General features: G+C 45.3%; 1 pseudogene; it reads right to left on the reverse strand.

Annotated features, from left to right (window-relative positions):
• The window catches only part of LOC106582544 (alsin-like), a 55,272-nt pseudogene that overhangs the window by 45,928 nt on the left and 1,722 nt on the right, over positions 1-7,622 (reverse strand).

A 7,622-nucleotide genomic window follows, 5' to 3' on the forward strand; every position in this document is an offset into this window, starting at 1 on the left:
CACACCTACCATGAGAGAGGAGGTGGCGACCACACCTACCATGAGAGAGGAGGTGGCGACCACACCTACCATGAGAGAGGAGAGGAGGTGGCGACCACACCTACCATGAGAGAGGAGAGGAGGTGGCGACCACACCTACCATGAGAGAGGAGAGGAGGTGGCGACCACACCTACCATGAGAGAGGAGGTGGTGACCACACCTACCATGAGAGAGGAGGTGGCGACCACACCTACCATGACAGAGGAGAGGAGGTGGCGACCACACCTACCATGAGAGGAGGTAGTGACCACACCTACCATGAGAGAGGAGAGGAGGTGGCGACCACACATACCATGAGAGAGGAGAGGAGGTGGCGACCACACCTACCATGAGAGAGGAGAGGAGGTGGCGACCACACCTACCATGAGAGAGGAGAGGAGGTGGCGACCACACCTACCATGAGAGAGGAGAGGTGGCGACCACACCTACCATGAGAGAGGAGAGGAGGTGGCGACCACACCTACCATGAGAGAGGAGAGGCAGTGGCGACCACACCTACCATGAGAGAGGAGAGGAGGTGGCGACCACACCTACCATGAGAGAGGAGGTGGTGACCACACCTACCATGAGAGAGGAGAGGTGGCGACCACACCTACCATGAGAGAGGAGAGGAGGTGGCGACCACACCTACCATGAGAGAGGAGGAGGTGGCGACCACACCTACCATGAGAGAGAGGAGAGGTGGCGACCACACCTACCATGAGAGAGGAGAGGAGGTGGCGACCACACCTACCATGAGAGAGGAGAGGCAGTGGCGACCACACCTACCATGAGAGAGGAGAGGAGGTGGCGACCACACCTACCATGAGAGAGGAGAGGAGGTGGCGACCACACCTACCATGAGAGAGGAGGTGGTGACCACACCTACCATGAGAGAGGAGAGGTGGCGACCACACCTACCATGAGAGAGGAGAGGAGGTGGCGACCACACCTACCATGAGAGAGGAGAGGAGGCGGCGACCACACGTACCATGAGAGGAGGTGGCGACCACACCTACCATGAGAGAGGAGGTGGCGACCACACCTACCATGAGAGAGGAGAGGAGGTAGCGAGTGCCGTCTATTCCCCTCCGTGACCTCCTCTAGCAGGATATCAGTCAGACTGGAGCATTTCTTCCCTTGAAAGGAGTCCTCCTCCGTACAGAGACGCACTTCCTGGTTGGTCTTCCTGTATGCCATGACAGGCCCAGACCGAGCCTTGCACAGCCCTGCGGCTGGGACACACCCTTCGCTCTCCGATGAGTCACAGAGGCTGCTGGTGGAGGGTGAGGCCGAGGCAGCAGCAGAAAAACGGCCCGTTAACGCTAAGGTATGTTTCGGCACTGAGGCAACCCTGTAGTTCTCCGGTAGGGAAGATGATAGCTTGGATTCCACGGTGGTGTCGTCTGTAGGAAGACGTGATGTCAAGGTAGAAGGCCGGTCTCGATCAGGTAGGTTACCGTTTAGGTACTGTCCTGGGACATGACTTACCAAGGTGAGTAGATCTCCTGAGCTATGATTGGCTAAGGTGAGCGAATCCCCTGTTGTCTGACTGGCTAAGGTGATTGGATTCCCCTGCGATGTCATTGTCGTTCTGTTCAGACGGGCTCAGGACGCGATCAGACGTTCCCTCGGGGTATTCCTTCGCTTCCTTCTCAGCGGTCGAAGATGTTGTCTTCCTCCTCGCCCGTGTTAGAGTCGAGTTGCTGTCCGTCTCTGTCAGAGTCTCAGGGCCTTGTCTTTCAGGGTCAAAGGTACCAGTATCCTGTTGGTTAGCTTGTTCTTTGGAGCTAAACTCTCTGAGAGAGCCGTCTGTGTCGCCAGAAAATAGATGTTCTGGACCTATAATGGGGTCTGGGTCAAGGCCCGGATCAGGGCTGACTGCCTGAGAGAGTGCGTAGGCTGAGGCTCTGTGTCTCTGGGCTAGAGAGGCCTGTCTAGACGGGGAGGCCTGTCTAGACGGGGAGGCCTGTCTAGACGGGGAGGCCTGTCTAGACGGGGAGGCCTGTCTAGATCTCGAGCAGCTTCCTGGTTTGCTATCAGCCAACTCAATCCCTAGGGGGCAATAGTGGCCGTCGTTGATAATAACACGGTCCTCTTTATCCACCACAGAGAAGAGCAGCTGGTTGCACTGGTCACACTTTTCAGTAGCTGTCGGCCGGCTGAACTGAGAGTCTTGTGCAGGGAAGCGTCGTACCACGGCCAGGCTGTGGTATCCTCCACACGCCACCTGGACCACGATGGAAAGAAGTCAGCGGACTTCATTATATTGGCTTTTAAATCCTCCATTTTTTTTTTATGTACAGTATGTATTGTTGAAATGACCGAGATGTATTGTTGAAATGACCGAGATGCATTGTTGAAATGAGTATTGTTGAAATGTATTGTTGAAATGACTGAGATGTATTGTTGAAATGTATTGTTGAAATGACTGAGATGTATTGTTGAAATGTATTGTTGAAATGACTGAGGTGTATTGTTGAAATGACTGAGATGTATTGTTGAAATGTATTGTTGAAATGACTGAGATGTATTGTTGAAATGACAGATGTATTGTTGAAATGACTGAGATGTATTATTGAAATGTATTGTTGAAATGACTGAGGTGTATTGTTGAAATGTATTGTTGAAATGACTGAGGTGTATTGTTGAAATGACTGAGATGTATTGTTGAAATGTATTGTTGAAATGATTGAGGTGTATTGTTAAAATGACTGAGATGTATTGTTGAAATGACAGATGTATTGTTGAAATGACAGATGTATTGTTGAAATGACTGAGGTGTATTTTTGAAATGACTGAGATGTATTGTTTAAATGTATTGTTGAAATGACTGAGGTGTATTGTTGAAATGACTCAGATGTATTGTTGAAATGACTGAGATGTATTGTTGAAATGACTGAGATGTATTGTTAGCTGTATTGTTGAAATGACTGAGATGTATTGTTGAAATGACTGAGATGTATTGTTGAAATGACCTGAGATGTATTGTTGAAATGACCTGAGATGTATTGTTGAAATGACCTGAGGTGTATTGTTGAAATGACCTGAGATGTATTGTTGAAATGACCGAGATGTATTGTTGTAATGACCTGAGATGTATTGTTGTAATGACCCGAAATGTATTGTTGTAATGACCCGAAATGTATTGTTGAAATGACTGAGATGTATTGTTGAAATGACCTGAGATGTATTGTTGAAATGACCTGAGATGTATTGTTGAAATGACCTGAGATGTATTGTTGAAATGACCGAGATGTATTGTTGAAATGACCTGAGATGTATTGTTGAAATGACCGAGATGTATTGTTGTAATGACCTGAGATGTATTGTTGAAATGACTGAGATGTATTGTTGAAATGACCGAGATGTATTGTTGAAATATATTGTTGAAATGACTGAGGTCTATTGTTGAAATGACTGAGATGTATTGTTGAAATGACTGAGATGTATTGTTGAAATGTATTGTTGAAATGACTGAGATGTATTGTTGAAATGTATTGTTGAAATGACTGAGGTGTATTGTTGAAATGACCGAGATGTATTGTTGAAATATATTGTTGAAATGACTGAGGTCTATTGTTGAAATGACTGAGATGTATTGTTGAAATGACTGAGATGTATTGTTGAAATGTATTGTTGAAATGACTGAGATGTATTGTTGAAATGTATTGTTGAAATGACTGAGGTGTATTGTTGAAATGACTGAGATGTATTGTTGAAATGACTGAGATGTATTGTTGAAATGTATTGTTGAAATGATTGAGGTGTATTGTTGAAATGTATTGTTGAAATGACTGAAATGTATTGTTGAAATGACAGATGTATTGTTGAAATGACTGAGGTGTATTGTTGAAATGTATTGTTGAAATGACCCGAGATGTATTGTTGAAATGACCACCGAGATGTATTGTTGAAATGACCCGAGGTGTATTGTTGAAATGACCCGAGGTTAACTCTAGATGAATGTCTAATAAGAAGCACTCACTCACCTGAACTACGTGCCTCCCAGCCAGGTGCTCCACTTGCTGGGGTCTCCACACAGGGAACACACTGTTGACCAGGCCCAGCTGGCAGCCGCTGCCCCAGGCCCACACCTCGTGCTGGGCAGACAGAGCCAGAGTGTGCTGCTCCCCACAGGTTACCTCCAGGATCCTGATGATCTGTTGGGAGGTACGGAATCACAATTACCAAGTCCGTTTACACTCACCAGGGATTTGACCTGGTGAAGTGGTGCCGTCATCGTCTAACAATATATATATATTTTTTTTTTGGTTTTAAAACGGGGTTGTTTGGATTCTGGATGCTGATTGGTTGATAGCAGGGATTTATAGCACCACAATTCCCAACATTCTCCTGGTAAAGCCTGTTAACGATTCCATTACATTTATCAACGAGCAGCCACTGTCCTACAGCCCAGCCAGTCAATTTATAAACTTCATCTCCCCCCCTGGAAAAAGTATCCCAGATATTATTTCCCCAATGCTACTAGGCTAGAATTTGGCTCCAAACAGTAAAACAATATTGCAGTATGTTTGGTGATCTCCACTGTCCCGTGCATATGAATGTGACAAGACAAGACAGCTTCTCTGATCCAGGCCAATTCATCTATTAGGATCATTATAAATGGATATATTCAACGAAAGTAAAAAAATAAAAATAACTAAAGTGCGCTTCGTTTGCTGTCCTTTCAGCTGCTTGACGTGATTGTGTATTAGCTTTCGTTTGCTAGCTAGCTAAGGAGAAGTAGCTAGCCTGCATTGCTACATGCCAATGTTTTGTTTAGCATAGCAACCATTGTAAATAGAATGGATAGAATTAACGACCAGTCCATTTGGCTAGCAACTACAGAATCTCAGAATGAACGACCAGCCCATTTGGCTAGCAACTACAGAATCTCAGAATGAACGACCAGCCCATTTGGCTAGCAACTACAGAATCTCAGAATGAACGACCAGCCCATTTGGCTAGCAACTACAGAATCTCAGAATGAACGACCAGCCCATTTGGCTAGCAACTACAGAATCTCAGAATGAACGACCAGCCCATTTGGCTAGCAACTACAGAATCTCAGAATGAACGACCAGCCCATTTGGCTAGCAACTACAGAATCTCAGAATGAACGACCAGCCCATTTGGCTAGCAACTACAGAATCTCAGAATGAACGACCAGCCCATTTGGCTAGCAACTACAGAATCTCAGAATGAACGACCAGCCCATTTGGCTAGCAACTACAGAATCTCAGAATGAACGACCAGCCCATTTGGCTAGCAACTACAGAATCTCAGAATGAACGACCAGCCCATTTGGCTAGCAACTACAGAATCTCAGAATGAACGACCAGCCCATTTGGCTAGCAACTACAGAATCTCAGAATGAACGACCAGCCCATTTGGCTAGCAACTACAGAATCTCAGAATGAACGACCAGCCCATTTGGCTAGCAACTACAGAATCTCAGAATGAACGACCAGCCCATTTGGCTAGCAACTACAGAATCTCAGAATGAACGACCAGCCCATTTGGCTAGCAACTACAGAATCTCAGAATGAACGACCAGCCCATTTGGCTAGCAACTACAGAATCTCAGAATGAACGACCAGCCCATTTGGCTAGCAACTACAGAATCTCAGAATGAACGACCAGCCCATTTGGCTAGCAACTACAGAATCTCAGAATGAACGACCAGCCCATTTGGCTAGCAACTACAGAATCTCAGAATGAACGACCAGCCCATTTGGCTAGCAACTACAGAATCTCAGAATGAACGACCAGCCCATTTGGCTAGCAACTACAGAATCTCAGAATGAACGACCAGCCCATTTGGCTAGCAACTACAGAATCTCAGAATGAACGACCAGCCCATTTGGCTAGCAACTACAGAATCTCAGAATGAACGACCAGCCCATTTGGCTAGCAACTACAGAATCTCAGAATGAACGACCAGCCCATTTGGCTAGCAACTACAGAATCTCAGAATGAACGACCAGCCCATTTGGCTAGCAACTACAGAATCTCAGAATGAACGACCAGCCCATTTGGCTAGCAACTACAGAATCTCAGAATGAACGACCAGCCCATTTGGCTAGCAACTACAGAATCTCAGAATGAACGACCAGCCCATTTGGCCAAACTATTTTGTATGGTGGAAGGGTTAAATAAAACAAATGTACTTTATTAAAATATCGTTTTTAATGAAAACATGTCGTTAATCTATTTTTAATATGTTGGCATACCTTTTATATAAAAGCAATTAGGCCTCAGGCCCAGGAATTATTATTATTATAGGCCTCAGGCCTAACAACAGCACTTAGACAGGAGTTATTCACACCACAATCCCCGGGTTCTCATGCCTTATTGCTTCACCAGAGTAGACAGACAGAATATCGGGATGGGAGGCAGGTAGCCTAGTGGTTAGAGGAGGCAGGTAGCCTAGTGGTTAGAGAGTTGGGCCAGTAACCGAAAGGTTGCTAGATCGAATCCCCAGAGCTGACAAGGTAAAAATCTGTCGTTCTGCCCCTGAACAAGGCAGTTAACCCACTGTTCCCCGGTAGGCTGTCATTCTAAATAAAAATTGGTTCTAAAAGGTAAAATATAGACAGAAGAATAAATCATTTACAGACAGTACTTTAACCAGGTTTCCATCCAACCTTTTTATGCGAGTAAAGTACACGTCGGATAAACGTTTTATGACAGGCCTGATGGAAAACGTTAATTTGTCGGTAAACTTACAAATGTCGACAAAACAAAATACACTAAATAAGGTGGGATCTTTTTTGTGTATGGAAAATGTACTATGCGAGAAATGGCAGAGGAAACGCTTTTATGCAGCAGCGTAGCCTAGTGGTTAGAGCGTTGGACTAGTAACCAAAAGGTTGCTAGATCGAATCCCCAGAGCTGACAAGGTAAAAATCTGTCGTTCTGCCCCCTAAACAAGACAGTTTAACCCACTGTTCCCTGGTAGGCCGTCATTGTAAATAACAATTTGTTCTTAACTGACCTGCCTAGATAAATAAAGGTTAATTATATATAAAAATATGGAAACACATTACTATGCACGTATTATTATTATGCAGATTTTAAAATATTTGCATGAAAATCTGTCACCAATTGGATGGAAACAGCTATTGTCATTGTTTTCAAAGATGTCTGAATTGTTTTCTATAATCTCGGATTTAGTTTTGTTTTCGTGATGAAAATAAGAATATAAACAGATACATTACCTGCGGAGGGACCGTCTCAGAATCCACCATACTGACGAGGCTAGGATCTGGGACCAGGCCTCTCTCTGACAGACCACACTGCCCCGAGGAGTTCTCACCCCACATGTACACAGCTCCTTCCTGTGTGACGGGCGCCGCAGTGGAAGGAGCCTGCAGCTACAGACGAAACACATTGACCAGAGAGGACAGACTCAAGGAGAGGGTAAGTAGGTGGGACCCTCAAGCCCTGCCTCCACGTCAGGTCGCCGAAGCTGTACACCAGCCCACCTGGAGATAAATAGGATGGTGAAGAGAACAGGTATACAGTGATCTCCATCAGGTTATCCCAAACGGTATAAATTACACATTTTCAAGTATATTTGTGTAACGGATTAAATAAA

Source organism: Salmo salar, chromosome ssa21 (genome assembly GCF_905237065.1).
Source record: "Salmo salar chromosome ssa21, Ssal_v3.1, whole genome shotgun sequence".
Lineage (NCBI taxonomy): Eukaryota > Metazoa > Chordata > Actinopteri > Salmoniformes > Salmonidae > Salmo > Salmo salar.